Source organism: Schistocerca gregaria, chromosome 9 (genome assembly GCF_023897955.1).
Source record: "Schistocerca gregaria isolate iqSchGreg1 chromosome 9, iqSchGreg1.2, whole genome shotgun sequence".
Taxonomy (NCBI): domain Eukaryota; kingdom Metazoa; phylum Arthropoda; class Insecta; order Orthoptera; family Acrididae; genus Schistocerca; species Schistocerca gregaria.
Genome location: NC_064928.1, coordinates 27,407,532 through 27,434,659, shown reverse-complemented (window position 1 = coordinate 27,434,659; position 27,128 = coordinate 27,407,532). Strand labels below are relative to the sequence as shown.

The 27,128-nt window shown below is 43.6% G+C and overlaps 1 protein-coding gene across 1 annotated transcript in view; it reads right to left on the bottom strand.

The window, feature by feature from the left end:
* Positions 1 to 27,128, bottom strand: part of LOC126292033 (collagenase-like) — a 93,018-nt gene that overhangs the window by 28,735 nt on the left and 37,155 nt on the right. The gene's annotated exons all lie outside the window — the stretch shown is intronic.

Below are 27,128 nucleotides of genomic sequence, written 5' to 3'. Positions count from 1 at the left end.
GACGGTATTAACTACCTCGTCTTCGGTAACGCAGCAACAAATGAAGGGTGATCGTCTGAGCAAAAAGTTAACATTAATTATTAGTATTAAAACCCCAAACGGATGTTTGTATCTACTCCATCTGAGGTGTAGATATAACGGAAAGTCGAGCATATAGAGTAGATCACAACATCAATATCTTACGTCAGAGAAGTCGACTACAGCAGATTGACTACATAGTGCACCTCGCACTTTTAAACTTCTTAGGGCTTCCTTTGGTAGAGATGAAGCGTTCAGCAAGGCATCGCTGCTTATTGTCACCTTGTTGGTAGGATCTTTGTTGATCTTCCAGAACTACGTAAACTACAATCCTTTTTGTTGTGCTTGGCAGAAGGGCCAACACCGTATTACTAAAAGAGGCCGAAAGGCACGCGTTTTAGCTCACGCAGGCTGGCGTGAGGTCTGGAATAGGACAAGGAAACTAGAATTTAGAAAAAACGGACGTAGCTGGTGGAATAATTAACTCTAATCCATTAATGGCGAACGTCGCTGTTGACGATAGATGATTTACAATATCAATAGAAACTGATAATGGTGCCTTGCTAGGTTGTAGCAAATGACGTAGCTGAAGGCTATGCTACACTATCGTCTCGGCAAATGAGAGCGTATTTTGTCAGTGAACCATCGCCAGCAAAGTCGGCTGTACAACTGGGGCGAGTGCTAGGAAGTGTCTCTAGACCTGCCGTGTGGCGGCGATCTGTCTGCAATCACTGATAGTGGCGACACGCGGGTCCGGCGTATACTACCGGACCGCGGCCGATTTAAAGGCTACCACCTAGCAAGTGTGGTGTCTGGCGGTGACACCACACTTTTCCTTGTAGGCTTTCCGAGACAAAAGGACGGTAGCATTATGTTTATCAGCGCTCAGGGCGACTGAGTCAGTATCCTCACTCAGCTTTCGTATCGCAAATCTCTCTTCCTTGGAAACATTACTTCTCTATGGACCATGTTTCGTAATTACTCGGCAACATTCAGGTCTGATTTCTTCAGCTGAATCCTCTGATAGCGGTCTACAGCTTCTTCAATGGCACTGATGAATGATGATATCGGCAAAGTCTTTGGAGTAGGGGCAAAATTTAGCTCTTTACTTAAGACAGATAAGGTAGCTTTGTCCAGATCCTTACCCGTCAAATTTATGAAAGGACGTCGAATAACAGAGTCAACCTAAAGGCTGGTCAAATCGGCTATGCTTGGAAATCTGTCTTTTTGTAGCCACTTCACGAACCCAGTCAGACTTAGCCCATGTCGTGCCATGAATCCAGTCATATAAGGTAAAACAGCTGCTATCTTCAAATGCAAATGATACAGGTGTTCAGAAGTAATGTCCAACTTGAGACGAGTAAAACGAATTGTTTCTCTGACAATAGAAGAAGCAGCCGTAAGTAAAATTTTATTTACTGCTGCATTCTTGACAAAGTGAACCAACCTTGCAAATTCTTGGAACAACTCCGTGGTCCCTGCACTTCAGTAAGAAACCAAAGCGTCTCAGTAGTCCTGTTCTGTTCTCTCATAATTCGTCCAAACTATGGACCCATGAAACCATCTCCTTCCCGAAGAGGTATTTGAAATGCATTTTCAACACTTCACGGCGTAATGAATAATCAAATAAATTCATTCACCTCATATTTCGCCCGCCTATCGTCCGACCATCCTCAGAATAAGTTGCAAGACTGAAGATAAGGTGCCAAGCGCGGTCTCATATGCTCCATCGCGGCGATACGCACCTACGAGTCACAGACACCGATCGGCAACAAGGAGATACGCTTACACACGCGCCGCCTGTGGAGAAGGCGTACAGACATTCGATTCACTTATGACGTATGCTCGGTTGAGGTGACGACTTATCCGCAGTTTAACTATCGCAAGAGCCGGATTCCATTCTTTGGACAAAGTAATACCATTATCTCCATTTATTAAATTATTACTAGCTAATCTAATCTCTATGGCTTCTTTGAAGACAGAATCCCGAAAGGAAGAGGTGGTTGTTAGAATCTTCTAGTTCATGGAATGCCCTGTATCAATACAATGTTAAGCCACAGCTGAATTGTCTGACTGTGGTAAGAACGTGTATATTCGATGTTCCACACATCTCTCCTGAATGGTACGTGTTCTTGACCTATGTATGACTTCTCACAATTTCTGCAAGGAAACTACACACATAAAAAAAAAGTTCTGCATCACCCTGGTTCCCAGAACGTTGACTGGATATTGTCTGACAGACTCAGTCTCTTTGACCTTTCAGAGATGTCACTAAACCCGCCCAAAGATGTAAACAACCTTGCATGAGTAGCGCCCACTAGACGGAGGGGATCCGACAGCCGATCAGTTCCAGTCATTCCACCAGGAAGGAGGTACACGACTCGTGTTGTCTGTAGCCCAACCATGCCTAGACGGTCAATACCATGGTTCGTTTGCGTCCACATTGTTACTTTGTGCCAGGAAGGGCTCTCAACAAGGGAAGTGTCCAGGTGTCTCGGAGTGATCCAAAGCGATGTTGTTCGGACATGGAGGAAATACAGAGAGATGGAAACTGTCGATGACATGCCCCACTCAGGCCGCCCAAGGGCTACTTCTGCAGTGGATGACCACTACCTACGGACTATGGTTCGGAGGAACCCTGACATCAACGCCAACATGTTCAACAATGCTTTTTGTGCAGCCACTCAAACTGTGCACACTAGGCTGCATGATGTTCAACTTCACTCCTGACGTCCATGGTGAGGTCCATCTTTGAAACCTCGACACCATGCAGCGTGGTACAGATGGGCAATAACATGCCGAATGGACCGCTCAGGATTGGTATCATGTTCTCTTCAAAAATGAGTGTCGCATATGCCTCCAACCAGACAATCGTCGATGACGTGTTTGGAGGCAACACGATCTGGCTGAACGCCTTAGACACACTGCCCATCGAGTTCAGCAAGGTGGAGGTTCCCTGCTGTTTTGGGGTGGCATTATGTGGGACCGACGTATGCCACTGGTGGTCATGGAAGACACTGTAACAGCTGTGCAATACTTGAATGCCATCCTGTGACCGATAGTGCAACCATATCTGCAGCATGTTGGAGAGGCAAACGTCTTCATGGATGACAATTCGCGCCCCCATCGTGCGCATGTTGTGAATAACTTCCTTAACGGTAACGACAGCGCTCGGCTAGAGTGGCAAACATGTTCTCCATACATGAACCCTGTCGATGATTCCTGGGACAGATTGAAAAGGGCTGTTTATGGACGATGTGACCCACCAACCACTCTGAGGGATTGACACGTCCCCTTAGAACAATCATACACGACTGTGCTTAAACTGACACACAATATTTTTTAGCGCAACGCAATCTGACTTTCTAAAATCCCTACGAAAGAATGGCCCTGACTAACAATAACCTATACGTTTCACAAATCACTTACCTCACAAAAATCTTCGTTACTCAAGCTACTGCAATACAGCGAGCGCCACTACTGCCAGCTAAATAAAAGATTCAAACTACTGAAGGCACTAACTACTGATAGACATAGTTAGCAACTGAAAGATTTCAATACAGAACAAACAATGTATTTACCTTAATAGTCACAATATATATATATCAGTTCATGACACCAATTCTTACAAATTTCAAAACTCCGCCACCTCTCTCCCCACGTCCACCACTGCTGGCGGCTCACCTCCAACTGCCCAACGCTACGCGCTGTTAGCATCCAGCTGCCGCTGCCCGACACTACAATGGCAGACAACAATGCAAACTAGCCACAAACTGCGCATAGCACAGCCAGTGATTTTTCATACAGAGCGCTATGTGGCGTTACCAATAAGAAAACCTAGACAGCCTACTTACATAGCCCCCATGCTCCCCACAAAACATTTTTACAAATTGTTTTGGGCAGTGGCCAATAATGATTTGATAAAATTTTTCATAATTACTATAACAAAGATATCAAATGCACACACATATTGATACAATGTTGGTAAGAAGCAAAAATTTTCTCACAGTCCATAAAGACAGTCCTGATCGTTCATCACAGTAAAATTGCAGTGTTTTTTTCAAAGTCTAAGCAATAAAAGAAATTGCACTTGGAAGTAGTGGATTTCTAAGCAGTCTTGAAGAAGTAGTGTTGTCCTTCCAAAGACAGTGCTGACTCTTGACATGCAGACAGGTAATGGGCCATAGCAGAGTCAGTCGACGTTGAAGATTATCGGTAGGTAGGTCATCACAGAGCAGACCCACTGTAGTCCTGGTAGAGATTACTATTGGTGGGCCACCAGAGGTGCAGACCCACTGCAGTCCTTGTAGAAATAATGGTATTGGTGGGTCATCAAAGGTGTAGACCCACTGTAGTCCTTGTAGAGATGGCCAACAGCCATGTGTTGCGACTGTACAGGTGCACAATCACCCTCGAAGAGTCTTGCAGAGAATATAGCAATTCCATAAACCACCACTAGTGCACTCACAAAGTTTTTTTTTTAAATTATCGTTAGAACCAGCAATGCTGTTATCCAGTCCCTTGCTGAATTATTAACACATGTGCAAACACTATCAGTCCCTACTTCTCATATATTGTCCATATACTATGACCAACAGAAACGTGTGCAGTGAAATGTAATTTACAAGTTACTTAATTTGATGAACTGGTGTCAATTACAATTTTATAACATTAGAAAACAATAACAAAGGTACAAAACATATCATTAAAGAACATAATAGTACAGATAACATTCGCAGTAATACAGGCTTTACAAAAGAATCGAAATAACAAATACATCAGTGTTACAAAAATTATGAGATAAGTACATACCAAAAACATCAGAATAAATTTCGAAACATCAACTTCACACATGAGCATTAAAACAAAATAGAATAAATAATGTCTAAACATCTTTACAAAGTAAATAACATATTATTGATACAAATTATATTTGAGGATGACAGTATTCCTCATCATAGTGAATGTAGCTTAGTATTAGAACAGAAAAAATTCTATGAAACAGTACACAGAGACAGGAAGAAAATAAATACACAAGGGTACACAAGCACATGGTGTGATAACACAAAAGGAAAGGACAGGGTTTGTTTTCAGGGTAACATTTGGTACTGGAGTCCAACCCAAAACTTCATTCCATAGATCGCCCCTCTTATTTCAACATTTGCTCCAGCCAAAAAAAAAAAAAAAAATCCTATCCAAGCATGCTTTCTGTATTCTGTTCTCATCCTCTTTCAAAAATAGTTTTCCTCCACTGTACACTACTTTTTTGGCCAAACCATTTTCTTATAGCTTCTCAATGCTTTTCTTCCAATTCATCATAGTTAGTTTCTTATATAGTCTACCCCCTCTTAAGCTAACTTAAACCTACTGAGCTCAGATGCTAAACTAAGGGACGACGCAATGCAGCAGCACAAAACAATTAACACAAACAGCAATGCCAAAAAAATGCAAGTAAGCAAAGCAAGCAGCAATAAATGTAATAACTTATACCTAAACATGACAAAGCTGAAGCAGAAAAAATATTACAGTAAAATGTTTAATACCTATGTCACATCTTAACACTAGAGTGATGCATCACAAGAACATACGCTAGCGGATAAGTTACCAAATCGAAAAAAAAAATTATTTTTGCTGTTCCTGTGAAGGGAAATGTCTATTTGTGCTCTCTTTTCTAAGAAAGTACATCATAAAATGATTCTTTACTGGGTCTGTAGACAGAAAATAGTGATATTAGTACATCTATTAAATTTTATTTTAACCAATGCTGTAGTGCAGATAGAAACTGGATATTAAACAAAATGAGCAATCTCTCAGCTATAAAGACAATAGATATAAAATGTTTCTTATCATTTCATTTCAGTGAATATCATAAATTAAGAACTTTACAGTGTAATCATGTTTTCAAGTTTGAGGGTGTCGTATTTACTATGCTTTCTGCAAAGGAATGTCAATAGCGAGGATAATGGCCTCTTTTTTTTTCACCTGTGCCTCTGACAGGTACACACTAATAGCTTTTTTCCAGCGTCAGTCGCGCAGCTGGGTGCCGACGACGCATTATGTGCAGGTGGTCACTTAACTTTCTTACCGAAATATTTACAACAGTTTCCGCTACAGTGGCAGTCTCATATAAAAATATTTCACAGGTCAAGAATTTGCGTTACAAATCTGTAGAAACAAAATCCTTTAAATATAATATTGTCCAAAAAATTTTCGCCAGCATAGTGATACATTCACGCATATACACACATTTCATAACTCTTAAAGTACGATTCTCGGTTTCCAACAACCTTTTTCACAAACCAGAGTCACTAACCACTACTCATTATTCCTTACTTTATGCGTCGACACTTCTTCAATATTTCATCACAACAGATATGTAGCATAATCAAATAACTCATATAGCATCAGGTTATTGATCATAAACATACCGCAACAGCGTAATACACATCGTCATCATAACATCATAAAACCTCAGCCAAATCTCAAAATCGTCATAGCTTCTTCCAATAATTTCAAAACCTAAAAAAATTCTCGGCTCACGTCAAAAGTGTCATCTACCTCAAACGTACTTTAAAAATCATGATCTCATACCAAATATGTCATTCAAAGCTCTCATAGTATCACAATGGTTCCGAAAAAATATGAACAGTTCACAATGTACAGACAAAATACAATTTCATAAGTCTGAAGTTATCCAACTCTGTAATTACGTAACCATCTGTCACTGGTGTAGTAAAATAAATATTTGTCTCTCTCAGTTAAATGATCAGATAGCTGTGTAATTTATGTCTTAGAGAAATATGGTACCGATGTGTAAAGTTGTATAAGCAAATTCCATATTAGCTAGGGCTCCTTGTGCTTGCCATACACATGGTACACAAAGTAGGCGTGTACCCCCCTGAGGATTAATGTAATTATATCCTCAGATGTTACAGATTACAGCAATGGAATGAAATGTATCACAGGAAACCTTTGTATCATTGTATTTCAAATATCTTTAAAAATAAATGTTTTAAGTACAAAATTAGTCACTCAAATACGTGTACTGTAGCACTAAATTGTGTGTCTTGTTGTCAGATAATCTCTGTGGAAGTGTCATAGTTATCGTCCTCCGAAAGCTAAGTTCTGCAGAAGTCAATGTACTTACCTCATGATAAACAAAAGTGAAATGCTTTGCGTATAGATATCGTAGTTACTACGCTTATTGCCGTGATGAAGTAAGTACTGTACTGTAACGTATTGTTGTGCTATGATAAAGGCTGTCTCATTGTAGCTATACCACAAAAGTTACTACTAAAACATGTTTTACTTTCCAGAATAATACAGAAAAACTGTGCAGATATAAAACAGATACACGGCAAAAGCAACAATGTAAATCGTGTCATATATTTGTAGCGTCGTGATATAATCGTGTAGCTATCAAAGAAACCAAATGCTAAGTCATCTTTAATCTCACAGAAAGTACTTCAAATAAAGCATGTCTTTTCAACTAAACCAAAATGTTGCATTAAAATCTCATTGGCAGTACTGGTAAATGTTCTAAGTATGTAAGCCTTATAGTCGTTACGTAATCGTGCAACTAACAAGCAAGAATGTACACACATAATAACACTGTGACGTCTGTTCACTATAACAATGCACTCGTAAATACTGTCTAAATAAGTTCTCTAAGTTCTAGACTGGATAATTAACTTCAAAACATTGTTGCATGTTAACAGATCCTAAGTCTGACAAAGTATACTAGTAACGTGAAGTGAACAGCTTTATGGCAAAGACAAAGTTAAAAAGCAGATTATCTTTCAATAAACGGTTTTACATGTGAAATGTGATGTAAACCTTTACTCTTCCTAGTACGCACAGTTTCAGTTTCAGCGCATTTATCATGTGGTTACGTCGGTAAGGAACACTGGAATTTTGCTCAAGGTTAGCTTATGTTATTTTTCTCTCAGCCAGCCGGCGCACGCGGCTGCCTGCGGTGCGATTCATTGTCTGTTTCTTTGTTGGCGCGCGTCGTTATTGGGATTAGGAGACCTAACTTCTACAAATTCACCTTGCCGAGAGGGCCCTGCTCTGTTTGAATCCCGCAAGTTCTGATGCAATTCAGGTCTGTCGTTACGATCATATCGTCTGTCGTCATGACGGTAATTTCTGTAATTACTTTCTTGTCGATCACGTGGTGGAGAATTTCTCCCTGAATCGTAACTGCGCGCCGGACCGTTGCGTCTGAAGTTATTCCGTCTCCCTTGATAATAATTGTTTTGGTTCCCGTATTGTCTGTTTCTCTGATTGTGATATTCATTACTACGGAAATGCGATCTTTCTCTGTAACTATTACTCTGCCAGTGGTTGTCATATGGGTGGTGTCTGTTTTGGTCACGATTTACGTTGTACGAATAGCCTTGTCGTGTATTATTTCTGTCATCGCAGAATTGTGACAGGTGTGACCTGTAATTGTTGTGCTCCTGTTTTCGCGTTCCGCGATTGTCAGTGTCAATTGCCAGTTCTTGTAACAGTCCCTGAAAAGCTTCAATGTCGCTTTGCATCGTCCTGCTAAAATAATCTGTCGTAAATGTTCAGGTAACTTGATTAAGCAAATGCGGATCAGTTCTGAGGGGCTGTATGGGTTTGAAAGATATTGATTCTTATGTAACATGTCTTCAAAATATTTGACAAGACTGGAAAATTCAGATTGTTCGAAATGTTTCATCATTATGATGCTATGTTTTACTCGGTCTTGTGTAGCTTGAGACCAATATGCTGAGAGGAAGGCATGATAAAATTCTCCTCCACTATGACAATCGTGAATGACCGATCGCATTCTTACAGCTGGTTCATTCTCCAAGTAGCCACACATAAATTCTAATCTGTGCTCTAATGACCAGTTGGGAGGAAAACAATGAGAGAATTGATGGAGCCACGCTTGTGGATGAATGTTGTTGCCAGAATTCTTAAACGTTTTAATTTACGTGTAGTAATGAACAGCTTATAGTCAAAATCATCGTATCGGCGGGTAGCATATCGTTCATTGTTAAGTCGTGTCGGCGGTTCCATCTCAAAATTCGGTGTACCTTGCCAATTTCTTTCATAATTTCTGAAGTGCCTGTGTTATTATTTTGTGGCTGTTTCTGTCCCTCTTCCCATATTGGAGCGCGAGTGTCCTCTGAAACACGTAATTCTTGTATTAACTGTGTCAGCTGATCTCGTACTTCCCGGATTTCTTTTTGGTGTTGCGTACTAATTAGATTCATACTTTGTTTGAATTTCCTAATTTGTTCGCACTCTTCTGTGTCATTAAAGACTACCGGTTTTGTGTCATTCAGAATATCATCTACCTTTGTAGATAAGCTATTGAACTGATCTGAAAGTTCGGCTACTTTCTCCGATAGTGAACACATTTCCTCAGTGTGTTTTTCTGAACCAAGTTTCAGAGTGTCCATTTGTGTTAAAATCGAATCTACTGTGTCCTTTAAGTTTCCCTGAGTTCTTGCAAGTTGCGTAACCGAACCGGTGGATGCAACTGAGTCCATTTTAGCTTGCAAGGTGTCGTGATTTTCAATAACAACAGTTTGCAATTCTTTCATGGCTGCTTCGTGATTCTGTAATGCGTTTTCATGCCGCGAAAAAATAGGTTAAAAATGCTCACAAATTTGTGTTTTTACCTCATTACAGATTTTTTGGCATTTCGATTCAATGTTATGTAACTCAGTAGTTAAATCGTCACGTGTTTGTTCATGTGTGGTGTCTAACTTTTGAAGCTTTTGCTGTGTTTGTCTCTGATTTTTTTTCCATAGTGTCTAACTGTTGCTGCGTTTGTCTCTGGTGTTGTTCCATTGTGTCCAACTTTTGAAGATTTTGTTCCATTGTGTCTAACTTTTGAAACTTTTGCTGTGTTTGTCTCAGATTTTGTTCCATTGTGTCTAACTTTTGAAGCTTTTGCTGTGTTTGACTCTGATTTTGTTCCATTGTGTCTAACTTTTGAAGATTTTGCCCCATTTGTTTCTGATTTTGTTCCATTTGTTGCATTAATTGCAATAATAATGTATTAGTGTCTGGAATCTCTTTTTCTATGCTTTTTGGCAGTGCATTTTCACCGGCAACATTTACATTTTGACAGGCAGAAAATGTGTCTTGACTCATTTGAGAAAACGGTGAGGACCCATAACCTAAGTCTACAGTATTTGCAATATTGTGTTCTGTCATTTCGGATTCCTGAGGCGAGCTGTTGCCGACTGATCGATCGATAATTGTTCCCTGTTCACTACTTGTTTCATTGTCTACACCATTAATTGCCGCCCGCTCCATTTCCCTATGCACAATTACCAAATTACTACTTGTAATGTCTGTTAATTCACTACACATTGGTGCTGATAAGCGACGCTCGTCGTCACTATTATTTCTCAGTTTACTTTGGAGCCTAGTGTTACGTTTTTCAGACGCCATTATTGTCACAATATTTCACACGATAACACATAAAAGCACAATTTGAAGAGCAAAAATAAGAGAACACATTAACATAGCACTGAAAATAATATCTAGTTAACTGCAAGCTAAGCTGCGAAATACTTGGTGCAAATCTACATGCATGCCACAAATGTTGTACTGTAAAACAATGAAAGACTACAACTACAAAGGAGATTCTCTCTACAATTACGCGCTAGAAATAAACAAAATCTACACTTATTACACAAACTACAAGAAAAAAATCAGAAGATTCCAGTGAGGTATCCTCGGCTAAAGGTCGACATATGAAACGTCCCCTTAGAACAATTATACACGACTGTGCTTAAACTGACACACAATATTTTTTAGCGCAACGCAATCTGACTTTCAAAAATCCCTACGAAAGAATGGCCCTTACTAACAATAACCTATACGTTTCACAAATCACTTACCTCACAAAAATCTTCGTTACTCAAGCTACCGCAATACAGCGAGCGCCACTATTGCCAGCTAAATAAAAGATTCAAACTACTAAAGGCACTAACTACTGATAGGCATAGTTAGCAACTGAAAGATTTTAATACAGAACAAACAATGTATTTACCTTGTTGTTGTTGTTGTTGTCTTCAGTCCTGAGACTGGTTTGATGCAGCTCTCCATGCTACTCTATCCTGTGCAAGCTGCTTCATCTCCCTGTACCTACTGCAACCTACATCCTTCTGAATCTGCTTAGTGTACTCATCTCTCGGTCTCCCTCTACGATTTTTACCCTCCACGCTGCCCTCCAATGCTAAATTTGTGATCCCTTGATGCCTCAAAACATGTCCTACCAACCGATCCCTTCTTCTAGTCAAGTTGTGCCACAAACTTCTCTTCTCCCCAATCCTATTCAATACCTCCTCATTAGTTACTTGATCTATCCACCTTATCTTCAGTATTCTTCTGTAGCACCACATTTCGAAAGCTTCTATTCTCTTCTTGTCCAAATTAGTTATCGTCCATGTTTCACTTCCACACATGGCTACACTCCAAACAAATACTTTCAGAAACGACTTCCTGATACATAAATCTATATTCAATGTTAACAAATTTCTCTTCTTCAGAAACGCTTTCCTTGCCATTGCCAGTCTACATTTTATATCCTCCCAACTTCGACCATCATCAGTTATTTTACTTCCTAAATAGCAAAACTCCTTTACTACTTTAAGTGTCTCATTTCCTTATCTTATTCCCTCAGTATCACCTGACTTAAATAGACTACATTCCATATCCTCGTTTTGCTTTTGTTGATGTTCATCTTATATCCTCCTTTCAAGACACTGTCCATTCCGTTCAACTGCTCTTCCAAGTCCTTTGCCGTCTCTGACAGAATTACAATGTCATCGGCGAACCTCAAAGTTTTTACTTCTTCTCCATGAATTTTAATACCTACTTCAAATTTTTCTTTTGTTTCCTTTACTGCTTGCTCAATATACAGATTGAATAACATTGGGGAGAGGCTACAACCCTGTCTCACTCCTCTCCCAACCACTGCTTCCCTTTCATGCCCCTCGACTCTTATGACTGCCATCTGGTTTCTGTCCAAATTGTAAATAGCCTTTCGCTCCCTGTATTTTACCCCTGCCACCTTTAGAATTTGAAAGAGAGTATTCCAGTCAACATTGTCAAAAGCTTTCTCTAAGTCTACAAATGCTAGAAACGTAGGTTTTGCCTTTTCTTAATCTTTCTTCTAAGATAAGTCGTAAGGTCAGTATTGTCTCACGTCTTCCAACATTTCTGCTGAATCCAAACTGATCCTCCCCGAGGTCCACATCTACCAGTTTTTCCATTCGTCTGTAAAGAATTCGCGTTAGTATTTTGCAGCTGTGACTTATTAAACTGATAGTTCGGTAATTTTCACATCTGTCAACACCTGCTTTCTTTGGGATTGGGATTGGAATATTCCTCTTGAAGTCTGAGGGTATTTCGCCTGTCTCATACATCTTGCTCACCAGCTGGTAGAGTTTTGTCATGACTGGCTCTCCCAAGGCCGTCAGTAGTTCTAATGGAATGTTGTCTACTCCTGGGGCCTTGTTTCGACTCAGGTCTTTCAGTGCTCTGTCAAACTCTTCACACAGTATCGTAACTCATATTTCGTCTTCATCTACATCCTCTTCCATTTCCACAATATTGTCCTCAAGTAGATCGCCCTTGTATCAACCTTCTATATACTCGTTCCACCTTTCTGCCTTCCCTTCTTTGCTTAGAACTGGGTTGCCATCTGAGCTCTTGATATTCATACACGTGGTTCTCTTCTCTCCAAAGGTCTCTTTAATTTTCCTGTAGGCAGTATCTATCTTACCCATAGTGAGATAAGCTTCTACATCCTTACATTTGTCCTCTAGCCATCCCTGCTTAGCCATTTTGCACTTCTTGTCGATCTCATTTTTGAGACGTTTGTATTCCTTTTTGCCTGCTTCATTTAGTGCATTTTTATATTTTCTCCTTTCATCAATTAAATTCAATATTTCTTCTGTTACCCAAGGATTACTAGCAGCCCTCGTCTTCTTACCTACTTTATCCTCTGCTGCCTTCACTACTTCATCCCTCAGAGCTACCCATTCTTCTTCTACTGTATTTCTTTCCCCTATTCCTGTCAATTGTTCCCTTATGCTCTCCCTGAAACTCTGCACAACCTCTGGTTCTTTCAGTTTATCCAGGTCCCATCTCCTTAATTTCCCACATGTTTGCAGTTTCTTCAGTTTTAATCTACAGGTCATAACCAATAGATTGTGGTCAGAGTCCACATCTGCCCCTGGAAATGTCTTACAACTTAAAACCTGGTTCCTAAATCTCTGTCTTACCATTATATAATCTATCTGATACCTTTTAGTATCTCCAGGGTTCTTCCATGTATACAACCTTCTTTCGTGGTTCTTAAAACAAGTGTTAGCTATGATTAAGTTGTGCTCTGTGCAAAATTCTAGTAGGCGGCTTTCTCTTTCATTTCTTAGCCCCAATCCATAGTCACCTACTATGTTTCCTTCTTTCCTTTTTCCTACACTCGAATTCCAGTCACCCATTACTATTAAATTTTCGTCTCCCTTCACTATCTGAATAATTTCTTTTATTTCATCATACATTTCTTCAATTTCTTCGTCATCTGCAGAGCTAGTTGGCATATAAACTTGTACTACTGTAGTAGGTGTGGGCTTCGTATCTATGTTGGCCACAATAATGTGTTCACTATATTGTTTGTAGTAGCTTACCCGCATTCCTATTTTCCTATTCATTATTAAACCTACTCCTGAATTACCCCTATTTGATTTTGTGTTTATAACCCTTTAGTCACCTGACCAGAAGTCTTGTTCCTCCTGCCACCGAACTTCACTAATTCCCACTGTATCTAACTTTAACCTATCCATTTCCCTTTGTAAATTTTCTAACCTACCTGCCTGATTAAGGGATCTGACATTCCACGCTCCGATCCGTAGAACGCCAGTTTTCTTTCTCCTGATAACGACATCCTCTTGAGTAGTCCCCGCCCGGAGATCCGAATGGAGGACTATTTTACCTCCGGAATATTTTACCCAAGAGGACGCCATCATCATTTAATCATACAGTAAAGCTGCATGCCCTCGGGAAAAATTATGGCTGTAGTTTCCCCTTGCTTTCAGCCGTTCGCAGTACCAGCACAGCAAGGCCGTTTTGGTTAATGTTGCAAGGCCAGATCAGTCAATCATCCAGACTGTTGCCATTGCAACTACTGAAAAGGCTGCTGCGCCTCTTCAGGAACCACACGTTTGTCTGGTCTCTCAACAGATACCTCTCCGTTGTGGTTGTACCTACGGTACGGCCATCTGTATCGCTGAGGCACGCAAGCCTCCCCACCAACGGCAAGGTCCATGGTTCATGGGGGGGGGGGTATTTACCTTAATAGTCATAATATATACATCAGTTCATGACACCAATTCTTACAAATTTCAAAACTCCGCCATTTCTCTCCCCACGTCCACCACTGCTGGCGGCTCAACTCCAACTGCCCAACGCTACGCGCTGTTAGCATCCAGCTGCCGCTGCCCGACACTAAAATGGCAGACAACAATGCAAACTAGCCACAGACTGCGCACAGCACAGCCAGTGATTTTTCATACAGAGCGCTATGTGGCATTACCAATAAGAAAACCTAAACATCCTACTTACAGGATGTACGCCGAAACGTCGTTGAGGAGTGGCACAATCTGGACCAACAGTGTCTTGCTGAACTTGTGGATAGTATGCCACGGCGAATACAGGCGTGCATCAATGCTATTGGGTACTGGGTATTTGAGGTACCGGTGTGTATAGCAATATGGACCATCTCCTCTGAAGGCCTCGCTGTATGGTTTTCGTGAGCAATAAAAAGGGTGGAAATGATTTTATGTTGATCTCTATTCCAGTTTTCTGTACAGGTTCCACGATTCTCGTCACCGAGGTAATGCAAAACTTTTTTTGATGTGTTTATAATAATGCATAGTTCTCGTGTGTTTCATCCCACAGCAAGCAATCAAGCAATGTCAAAGTTGACCAGTGTGTAATGCTGTACTTTAAACACTGTAATGTCCATGCACTATGGAGCTGCACAACTGAAAGCGGTCCAAGTTCGCCGGAACGAGGGAGCGTCAAGCTGGCGTCAGCCGCCATGCGGTCACCAGCTGGGGGGTTCGGAGTTCGACCTCATGTTCCTGCTAGGCGATTCTCAACATCTACACCGAGTGTACAATATTTGTATTGTACAATTGGAAAGACAAACTCTTCGGAGAAAAAACTTCATCTTTGTTGTAAAAAATAATCAAGCATTCATGTGTGATCTGTATATTTATACATAAAATGTTAGCATAATAGCTTTCGTTGAATCAAATGTTTTGTAAATGTTAGACAAAAGTAAGATCTGAGCAAATTGAGAGTGAACACAGTTTTTTCCTGGTTTTTCGAGCCGTTTTGTCTGAGAACCACGTCCTAAGGAGAACAAACTTTCTAACGGCTCAGTCTAATAACTATTCACTCCAAAAAAATGTAGCTCATAAGAACAGTTGCAAAACTGTGCACTGTCAACCAGTCTCGAAAAGTAGAAGCAAATTAAGCTGCAATGATATACATAATAACCAGCAGCAGCAAATACTATTTATAATTTTTAAAAACTTTAATTTCAATATGTAATAAGCTAGATATGATGAAATATGTAAATTTTCATAAAGTGAACATTTGCCAACCAACTATCTAGACGTCATGCATAAAAAATCTGTCAACAATCATCGGTCCATGAACTGTTAGTGAATATGAGCCCAAACAGTAAGATACTAGAATAAGATTTTCACTCTGCAGCGGAGTGTGCGCGATATGAAACTTCCTAGCAGATTAAAACTGTGTGCCCGAGCGAGACTTGAGCTCGGGACCTTTGCCTTTCGCGGGCAAGTGCTCTACCATCTGAGCTACCGAAGCACGACTCACGCCCGGTACTCACAGCCTTACTTCTGCCAGTATCTTGTCTCCTACCTTCCAGCGGAGCACTGCTGGCCTGAGGCTCCGTGAGCGGCGACGAGTTCGTCTCGACCACAGGGCATCCTGGCTCCAGCGGAGCACTGCTGGCCTGAGGCTCCGTGAGCGGCGACGAGTTCGTCTCGACCACAGGGCATCCTGGCTCCAGCGGAGCACTGCTGGCCTGAGGCTCCGTGAGCGGCGACGAGTTCATCTCGACCACAGGGCATCCTGGCTCCAGCGGAGCACTGCTGGCCTGAGGCTCCGTGAGTGGCGACGAGTTCATCTCGACCACAGGGCATCCTGGCTCCAGCGGAGCACTGCTGGCCTGAGGCTCCGTGAGCGGCGACGAGTTCATCTCGACCACAGGACATCCTGGCTCCAGCGGAGCACTGCTGGCCTGAGGCTCCGTGAGCGGCGACGTGTTCATCTCGACCACAGGGCATCCTGGCTCCAGCGGAGCACTGCTGGCCTGAGGCTCCGTGAGTGGCGACGAGTTCATCTCGACCACAGGGCATCCTGGCTCTAGCGGAGCACTGCTGGCCTGAGGCTCCGTGAGCGGCGATGAGCTCATCTCGACCACAGGGCATCCTGGCTCCAGCGGAGCACTGCTGGCCTGAGGCTCCGTGACCGGCGACGAGTTCATCTCGACCAAAGGGCATCCTGGCTCCAGCGGAGCACTGCTGTCCTGAGGCTCCGCAGGGGCGATGAGTTCATCTCGACCACAGGGCATCCTGGCTCCAGTGGAGCACTGCTGGCCTGAGGCTCTGTGAGCGGCGACGAGTTCGTCTCGACCACAGGGCATCCTGGCTCCAGCGGAGCACTGCTGGCTTGAGGCTCCGTGAGGGGCGACGAGTTCGTCTCGACCACAGGGCATCCTGGCTCCAGCGGAGCACTGCTGGCCTGAGGCTCCGTGAGCGGCGACGAGTTCGTCTCGACCACAGGGCATCCTGGCTCTAGCGGAGCACTGCTGGCCTGAGGCTTCGTGAGCGGCGACGAGTTCGTCTCGACCACAGGGCATCCTGGCTCCAGCGGAGCACTGCTGGCCTGAAGCTCTGTGAGTGGCGACGAGTTCGTCTCGACCACAGGGCATCCTGGCTGCAGCGGAGCACTGCTGGCCTGAGGCTCCGTGAGCGGCGACGAGTTCATCTCGACCACAGGGCATCCTGGCTCCAGCGGAGCACTGCTGGCCTGAGGCTCCGTGAGCGGCGACGAGTTCGTCTCGACCACAGGGCATCCTGGCTCCAGCGGAGCACTGCTGGCCTGAGGCTCCCGACGGCGATCAGTGGCGCGCGTTGCACGCGTTGTCGGAGAATCTACACAGCAGTAGCCAGGCGGAGGGATCCGCAGGGCTGGGCAGCGACGATGAGGGAGAAATTGAAAAAATAATTCCAAATTCAATAAAATAAAATTCAATAAATAATTGTAAAACTCCATGCTGTCTCACTCCTTGTCACAGCCACTGTGTCTGCTGCTATCAAAGTGGTGCATAATTCGTAAGAAATGGTGCAGTCGCACTGACGCCACGACTCTGACTAGCAACGCGCGGAGCAACTGAGAAACACCGAATATGGTGAGTCCAGCAACTGTGTTCTCTCTATGTTTTCTGTGTAGCTAGACATGTCGAGGGTAACGTTGCGGGATGTGAGAGTGTCATTTGAAAGCCCTAGCAGCTCTGTAGACATCGCAGTTTTGTGGGAATGGTAGTCACGTTAACTTAGTATCATCTAAACGTGTAGTGTGTGGATTAACAGGTCACGTCGCTCCTTGCGATAAATTTGTACCAAGCAATTGTGATGTGTGTGGCTTCTATGGTCATGTAATGGGGCAATGTGGTAAGTCTAGATGGCTTTCCACTAGATGTGCTAGGAAATAGCTTGCTTCTGGGTAATACAATTTTATTTTTGTGAGGTGAGGTATACCACACGGAAAATGCCAGAGACACGTGCAAGTGGGGCAAGTGATGCCGTAGTTGCATTGACAGAGCAAGTTAAGAAACAGGATGGAGCAACAATTGTTGCAAAATACTCAATTAGGCACGGGAAGCGATAGTTTAGAAGGCAAGGGTACTGTCTTTTCCGGTGTCACAGATTGTTCAGCGGCTAATTTGATACCTTCCTTCCCAGGTAAGACATCAGAGGATGTAAAATGTTTTCATTGGTGATGTACATAGTATGGCTACACTGTGTGGCTGTTTGGATGAAATGTGTATGCAAAAGGCGAGGTTACGGTTAGTGTAGGTGACGCAAAGACTTGTGTGGCATACCACGAAGGGTTAAAGGATGCTACTACGTTCACAGTGTTGGCTGAGGGTTTATTGCAAAACAGTGGCAGATTTTTTTGAGAAAAATTGGGGAGGATGATGCAAAAACGGGCGAAACGATAAAAGAATTTTCGGATAGAATTAGGAGAACGAATGTGCACACGTATGAGTTAACGCAAGATGCGAGTGCAAATGAAGTTATATTGAAAGAAGCAGAGAATAAAGCTTTAGACGCATTTTTTAGGGATCTCGCCGGATTTTTCAAGCCGGATACGGATGGAAAACCCAAGTGACTTAGCAGCAGCACTGCGGGCAGCTACACATTTGCAGGAAGTGGATAGCACCACTAGAAGTCGCAATGACAAATAAAATTTTTTCGTCTTACAAAGAGTGTTGCCGTTGTGGGGAGTAAGGTCATTGTAAGGGACGATGTCGGGAACCACAGTGTTTCAATTGTCAGAAAATAGGGCAAAAGGCACGGCAGTGTAAAGCCAAGAAATGGGTTAATGATACAGCAGATAAAAAACTATTAAACGAAAAAGGAGTGTTCCTGCCATCGGGAGGCATTCCCAGTAAAAAGAGGTACTCAAGAGAGTGCACGAAGAGGCGGATTGTAGTTTGATGGTCTGAATAAAAGATAAGAGGCGAAGAGTTTTAGTGGATACTGGAGCGCAGGTATCAGTTGTCAATGTGGACCTCGTGGGCAAGAAAGGATTGGAAGCTCCGAGATACAGATTGAGCGCAGTAAAAAATTAGATGCACTAGGGACAGCACAGCTCAAGTTTAAAGATAGGGCACGTGTGTTTCCGGGAGCAAGTGGAGGTGTTGTCAACTGTGGGACAGGGATTTTCAGTGATACTTGAGTTGGACTTTCTGATTAAACATCACGCAAAAATTGATCTTTCGCAACATTTGCTGGAACTCGATGGGAACTTGTTCTCAATGGGTACAGCCGTCGCAAATGTTTCAGAGTCGCAAAGTGCACCGGTAGCTAAGGTGATACCAGCTAAACTGCGTACAAGTACATTAAAGGTGATTTCGTGTGACAAAGTACGAACAGGTACAGGGAAGTTATTCTTGGTAGAGCCACTACCGAGTAATGAGGTTTTAGACGAAAAGCGTCGCTTTATTCGTAGGAGTGTATCACAGGTAACGGACATAAACGGGCAGTTTATGGTTCTGGCGAGTTTAGGTAAGTTCGGGCAGGATGATGTCGATCTGCTGAAGGGATTAGTAATAGAAACAGTAGAGTTAATGGATGAAGAGGACATCGACAGTTTGAGGCTAGATTGTGATGTAAAGCAAACCGTCAGCACGTCTGCACTTCGTGACAAGGTAAATTATTTGAGAGGAAATCATCGCTCGGGTATGGAAGCATTATTACTAAAGTATAAAGCACTGTTTGAAGCACAGGGTACGTTACCTGCTACACCAATAACACAGCATCGTATTCCGACAAGGACTCACTCTCCGGTGTATCGTAAGCCATACAGACTACCGAAACAGTTGCAACCAGTAGTAGAGCAATTAATAGAACAACAACTGGATGATGGGATAATCTATCACAGTAATAGTCCTTGGTCTAGTAGCGTGCTCCTAGTTCCGAAGAAGACACCGAATGGGTCGAAAAAATATCGCTTTTGTTGCAATTACAGACATTTGAATGAATGGACAGTGGCGGACGTATATCCGATTCCGAATATCACAGAAACTTTAGACAACCTAGGGCAGTGCAAATTTTTCTCCACTATGGATTTGCGACGCAGTTATCACCAGATTGAAGTATGCCCGGAGGACAGGACAAAAACAGCATTTACGACGCATTGTGGTCACTTCGAGTATAAAAGAATCCCGTTTGGACCAAAAACACTTAGGAGGTTGTTGGATGGAGTACTTCGCGGGTTTAAACCGAAAAATTGCATGGTGTGTCTGGATGACTTTATAGTTTTTTTCAAGAGATATAGAGCAGCATGTAGAACAGTTAGAGGAGGTGTTTAAAAGATTAGAGGCAGCACGGCTAACATTAAGTTTGGACAAATGCTATTTTCCGCAAGCACAAGTAAATTATCTTGGGCATGCTATCAGTCAGGACGGAGTACGGACAGATCCTCGTCTCACTTCTGCAGTACGAGATTTTCCGGTTCCGCAAACGCTTAAACAACTGCAATCGTATATTCGTCTTGCGAGCTCTTATAGAAAATTCGTACAGGGATTCGCAGAAATAGCGAGGCCACTTACTAAGTTGCTAAGAAAAGGTGTTACCTTCCAGTGGACGTCAGAGTACAAGGAAGCATTTCAAGAGTTGAAACAGATGCTGACATCAGATCCAGTTTTGAAGTTTCCAGACTTTTCGAAGGAGTTTATACTACACTATGACACGTCTAATCACGCTCTTGGGGTTGTACTTGGGCAAGAAATTGATGGCAAAGAACGTCCGACTGTGTTCGCGCCTCGTCAACTTAACAAGGCGGAAAAAATTACTCCACGACGGAGAAGGAATTGTTAGCGGTAATATACGGGATTTCGTACTTTCGATGTTATCTGTATGGTAGAAGGTTTAAGGTTGTGACGGATCATTCAGCTCTGAAATGGTTATAAGTTCTTGAAGACACGGCGAGTAGGCTAGTGAGATCGTCGCTAAAACTCAGTGAGTTCGATTATGAGGTAATACACAAGCCAGGTGTGAAACATGCCAATGCTGACGCATTGAGCAGGAAACTGGCAGTATTACAAGTAACAGGGTGACTGAAGAAGAGTGGAAAACGACGCAAGCCGTGGATAGTGACTGCCAAAAAAATGGCTCTGAGCACTATGGGACTTAACTTCTGCCGGCCAGGGCGGCCGAGCGGTTCTAGGCGCTACAGTCTGGAACGGCGATACCGCAACGGTCGCAGGTACGAATCCTGCCTCGGGCATGGATGTGTGTGATGTCCTTAGGTTAGTTAGGTTTAAGTAATTCTAAGTTCTAGGGGACTGAAGACCTCAGCAGTTAAGTCCCATAGTGCTCAGACCCATTTGAACCATTTCTGAACTTAAGGATTCGAACCTGCGACCGTTGCGGTAGCGCGGTTCCAGACTGAAGCGCCCAGAACTGCTCGGCCGCTTCGGCCGGCTAGTGATTGCCAATTTTTCGGAAAGCAACCGCAGTTCCTAGTACAGGACGGGTTACTTCGCAGGTCGACGAAATGCGGCCCGCGCGTCGTCGTACCAGCAGCGTTAAGATCTGAAGTTTTGCAACAGGCGCAGGACCATTTTCTTTCAGGACATGGCGGTAGAAGAGCTACGGATAGCCGGATAGCGTAGAAGTTTTGGCGGAGGACACAACGTCAAGACATGGACGAGTACGCCAGGAATTGTGTGCCATGTGCACAGCTTGCAGACTTGAGCCATCAAAAGATTCAGCTTCAAAGATTACCAGAGGCAGACAGACCTTTCCAACAAGTCGGAATTGATGTATTAGGACAATTTAATAGGAGTGCAGCAGGGAATAAGTATTTGTTAACAGTGGTTGACCACTTTTCTAGGTATTTACTCATGGTCGCATTAGCAGATCAGAAAGCAAGTTCGGTGGCACAAGATTTAGTTAATAAACGGTTACTTAGGTATGGGAGACCTCAGTAATTAATCTTGGATCAAGGTACTAATTTCACGTAAGATCTGATGAAGCAACTGTGTAAGTTACTGAAGGTAAACAAACGATGGACTAGTTCATTCCATCCATAAGCAAACGGACGAACGGAGAGAGTGCATCACACGATAGGTAAGATCTTGAGTCACTATGTAAATAGTCAACACACCCACTGGGATGTATACTTGCAATTCGTAACCAGCGCATACAATAGTAAGGTACATACGTCGACAGGATTGTCGCCGTATGAAGTGGTGTATGGGCGGAAGATGACATCACCAATTGACATGCTTCGTCCAAAGCTGGGAGCGGAGGGCGAGCATGTAAGGCAATTTACGAAAACAATTAAGGAAGTATCGGAGAGAGTTAGACGAGCTAACACGATAGCGTGGGAACGATAAGAACGGACGGCGGTACAACGAGGAAGTTGCCAAAGTACGCAGTAGGCCAATGGGTGCTACTAGCTAATCTGTATGTTCCTAAAGGGAGAACGAGGAAGTTCACAAACAAGTTCCAGGGACCGTACCAGGTAGTGGAAATGACATCACCTGTCAATGTAAAATTACAATTGCCTACCATGACAACGGTGGTGCACGTTAGTAAAGCCATTCCAGGGGGTAGTAGATCCGTGTATATGTACTTCTCCTTCTGGCAGAAAGCGAAAAGAGGCGCCAGAAGCAGACAGTAAACCGGGTATTAAGTATAAGTTGCGTTCGAGGGATGTGTAGTTAGTAGTAATTATCATGTTGGCATTATTTTTGTTTACGGACTAGGGTTATTTTATTGGTGTTAAGGGGTAGTGACGGGAGTTTTTTCCTTCTCTCTCCATTCTGTAGGTGACGCAGGATGGAGTACAAGTGGATAGTATGTGGGCGTAGTCCTCTGACAGCTGACACAAGCTGTCCAAGTACAGGATATGCCGTATCAAAGTGGGATGTTGCTCGGGAAACAACCGGATGTTGTCCTCACGAGTCACGAGTGGACGCTTTGGCTGGCATTCAACATCCTGCAGGTAACGAACAAGGTGCGGCAGCTACAGGAGGTGGTATTGAGTGTGGAAACGGTTGCATCTAAGAACGGAATATTACGGGACGTGCAAGAAGATTACGAGGCTTTGGATAGGTCATGTAAGGAAATAAGGGAACAACTGCTCCAAGTCGTGAGCGTGATTCCAGGAAGGAGAAAGAGAGTAAAGAGGGGTTGGTTGAATGCAGGTGGGAAGTTGCTGAAAACAATTTTTGGAACAGCGGATACAGACGATATTAAGGATTTGAACAATTTTTCACAGTTATTCGCGCCAGGAAGGTAAGCATAGGGAAGTTAGTGGATATACACACAACAGAGATATGGGGATTAGGTACAGAGTTGTTGAATGCGACACATGTGGTGCGTAGGTTGGCTACAGGATTACGAGCATATATAGAACAAACGCTGAAATTATTGAATATGGATCTGGAACAGTTACAAACGCGACTGGATACAGTGGAAATGAAGCTGGAAATGGCTAGATTGCTGCAGGAACTGGTTAACAGCATTGATGCACGAGTGAGGATAGATGAATGGCAAGAGGCAGTACATCACGCATTGCATGGGCAGGTGAGTGTGACGTTGATATCACCAGAAAAATTCAGACTGAGTCTGAAGCAGGCAGAGGGAGAGTTTCCAGAGGGGGTAGAGCACGTAGTGCCGATAATTGAAACGAGTATGTCACTTTTTTTATCATATGTCTAGGATTAAGGTAAGAACGGATTTCGTTAAGATGTATATAGAGGTTAGATATCCAGTAACTAGTGTGGGGAGACAGTATCACTGTTACACAGTGCATCCTTATCCGATCAGGTGGGAGCGCGTGGGGAAGGGCGTACAGTTCAGGACACAGGAGGTTTTATTAATTTCTAAGGAGGGGGATACTCGTGCTCCCATGTCGAGTTCAGAGTTGAGTAGATGTCTAACGGAGTCAGTTTCCATTTGCCCATGAGGGGCAAATCCAGTTACGCATGCGTGCTGCATAAGTCGTAGTGTTCTTATTTTTAAATTTTTCTTCAGCACCACTTGTTAACAACAGACACAGTGGCTGCACCAAGGACTGAGACGGCGTGGAGTTTTACAATTATTTATTTACAATTTCTCCTTCGTCGTCGCTGCCCAGCCCAGGAGATCCCTCTGCCTGGCTGCTGCTGTGTAGATTCTCTGACAATGCGCGCAATGCGCGGTGCTGATGGCACTCGGGAGCCTCAGGCCACCAATCCTCTGCTGAAGCCAGGATACCCAGTGGTTGAGATGAACTCGTCGATGCTCAGCGCCCCAGTACGGGCACGCACACGGAGCCGCGTCGCCGTGAGGTCAGTTGCCGACGGCTGCTGCACCGGCGGCTGGGAACCCGTCAGTCGCGATGTCCGCGAGGTCTTGTCATGGATGGACCACGCACCGTGGGGCCGGGTTGCCGTGAAGTCCGGGCGTCAGTCGCCGGCGGCGCCTGTGACCGAGACCGCGCTGCGGCGAGTCCTGCTGGAAGTTCTCACTGTAGTCAGTCAGCCACGGTGCCGACCGGACTCGGGCCGATCTCAGAGCTGAAGTTGACATCTGGCGGTGAATGGGTGACTCCTGCAAGCTGGAACAGACTTCCGGGATCGTCACCTACGAAGATTGAACATTCGGACACGGACCACGTCCGTCCTCAGATCAGAACTGCTTCCTAATGGATTCTGTCGGTTGCTGCCTGCGCTCCACTATTTATATCCAGCAGGAGGACGTTTTTTACCCTCGGTGGTAGCTTTATGTTATTACTCCCGCAGTATATTGCAGCGTAATTTAGCGTGCTGGCCTCACTTCCCCTAACTCAGCGCTCGGTCTGTGTGCGTCCTTGCATCAGCCTGTTGGTAGACTGCTGCTGTCAGCAAGGTTATCTGTGCCTGCTTACTTCGCAACGCCTTGGTCGCCGGCGTGTCTCTGTTTTGTCATTCTCTACTGTGTGAAGCAACACTTACTCTATGCGGCTGCAACAGTATAATAGATTGTCAATATATGATTGCCTACTATACGAAATAATACTGATCCATAATCAACGATGTGTGTACATGTCTCTTAGATTTCTTCCTGCGAGTGCTACTACTGTCCCTTAGAAAGTGATACGTAATCGGCCAGATGTTAAAGAAACCCATCGCAACAACTACTCCATATTACTGCCACAAGCGATCTTGGTTCTACACTGCATACAAGTATCCATGTTAAAGCTATACCCGCTTTACAAATCGAGGTACGACATTGCCTCTGAATGAGGTTGTGTTTTCCTGACAAATACCATCAATGTGATCGTAGGAATGTGTATTATCAACCTACGATGCAACCTCGTGATAAAATTACCACATTTTCAAAGTGTTTTGGGTAAGGAACGTAGTAAGCAAGCGGTATTTGCTACACCCTCAAACCGATAATTCTCTAGTATTTCTAGCGCCTTCTGTCTCGAGATCATATAAGAGGTTCTGCGATATATCCTCTGAGTTACAGGCTATGACTATTTGAGGAGGAACACAAACGGCACTAGTAGATGATGTGCCGACTGAGGTCGTAACAAAATGTACACGTCCTTCCCAGATCTCTAGTGTTACACTATCCGCTAAAGATGATGTCCATTCAAACACATACCTGCCTTTTATCCTATTGACAGTTCATTTAATTATTACAACCACTACTCAATCATATTTCTGGCACTGTCACATCTCGAAGCGAGCCACCTTTCCCGAAACTAGCTGCTACAGTAAAATTCCAACATGATTTTAGTCACTCCCTACGCATCTTGCAATTGCTCCGATTTCTACAGCTTTCCGCATGTGATCGTTCCAATTTAAGCCGGAACTGAGCAAAAGTCGGAGAAAGAGATATCCACCACCTTCTGCAACCCATGTAGAAACAGAAAGATCTGAATTAATGCAACAGGTCCGTGTTTTGAGCATTCTGCGGAAATGTGTGCAATGTGGTACGTCCCCAAACTACATACAAGTACTACAGATCCGCGCCCAGTCAAATCAGTCAGTCCAGCATGCTATAATCGTTTTTCTGTACCCCCACAACACAGAAAAATTACAAACTATAAAAGCTCATCCAATTTGGAAGTCAACTAGCGACCGCTGCTGGTGCAATGACGCGTAACTGCAGTGCAGTCCAGCGTGGAGAAAGAGATTTCACAATGCTCCCCGATGCATAGCTGCGATGGGGCTCCAGTGCGGAGAAAGAAATTTCGTAATACTCCCCAGAATAGCGCAGCGTGCAGTTATCAAGCATTACTAACGGTATACACAGTCCCTCCCTGAATTTAAACCTCAAACTGCTGCTGCTACTCCTCCTGTGTCTTACGGCTGATAGCATAACACTGGATGATTTTAAATAAAAGGCACTTACAACATAAGCAGACTGGAAGTGTTTGCTCGCTTTGTGCAAAGTCCCCAAACTACAGTCTGAAGGTCATTCACGAGCTCTACATTTAGACTTGTCTGTCACACTGACGGAATAGCTGATAACTCTACGTTCCATTTTGAGTGATTCCTCATATTGCAATCATGTACGCGAGCACTGTTTCGCTGCTAGCAGCCCTCAGAAGGTGTCACCCATCCACAAAACTTTCCCCAACTCAGAGAAGCGCTGTCAGTCAATCATTATGTGGTAACCAATGGACAGATGGGATGGAAAAGACACCGCTGACGCACTGTAGTAATAAGCATCAGTTGAGAGCGCGATCAATTTCACCAATTTTACAGTAACTTCAACACTGGCCAATGATGTGACAGCATGTCTCCCCAATTTTACTGTCATAGGTAAACCAACCCTTCTCCACTCTGCAAGTATAATTGCGATCGTGGATAGATGACTGTACAGTACATCCATTCAGTGTTAATTCTCGAACACATAAATCATCAAAGTATACCAGACAGCGCTCCACATATAAAAACGCAGCCTTCCGTGGCCGGTGTCATAGTGATTAAAATTGTTCTGAGTATTACGCTGTGAACAACAATAATAAACTAAAACTGACGTTTCGGCCGATTTGCATCGGCCTTCCTCAGGGCACGACTGGTTTTGCATGGGGTAGGTACTTCTATTTATTACAGACTACCGATGTCTGACGTCACTGTTGTAAAACTTCTAATTGGCCCTCTGATTTGATCGGCTAGTCACGACGTAAGGGAAGATGGAAGGAAAGAGGCTATTCGTGGATGTCCATGCCGTCAACGATTGGTGGCTGTCCGCCAATCAGCGTTCGGCTTCTGGTCGGCAGGTTTTCCTCCT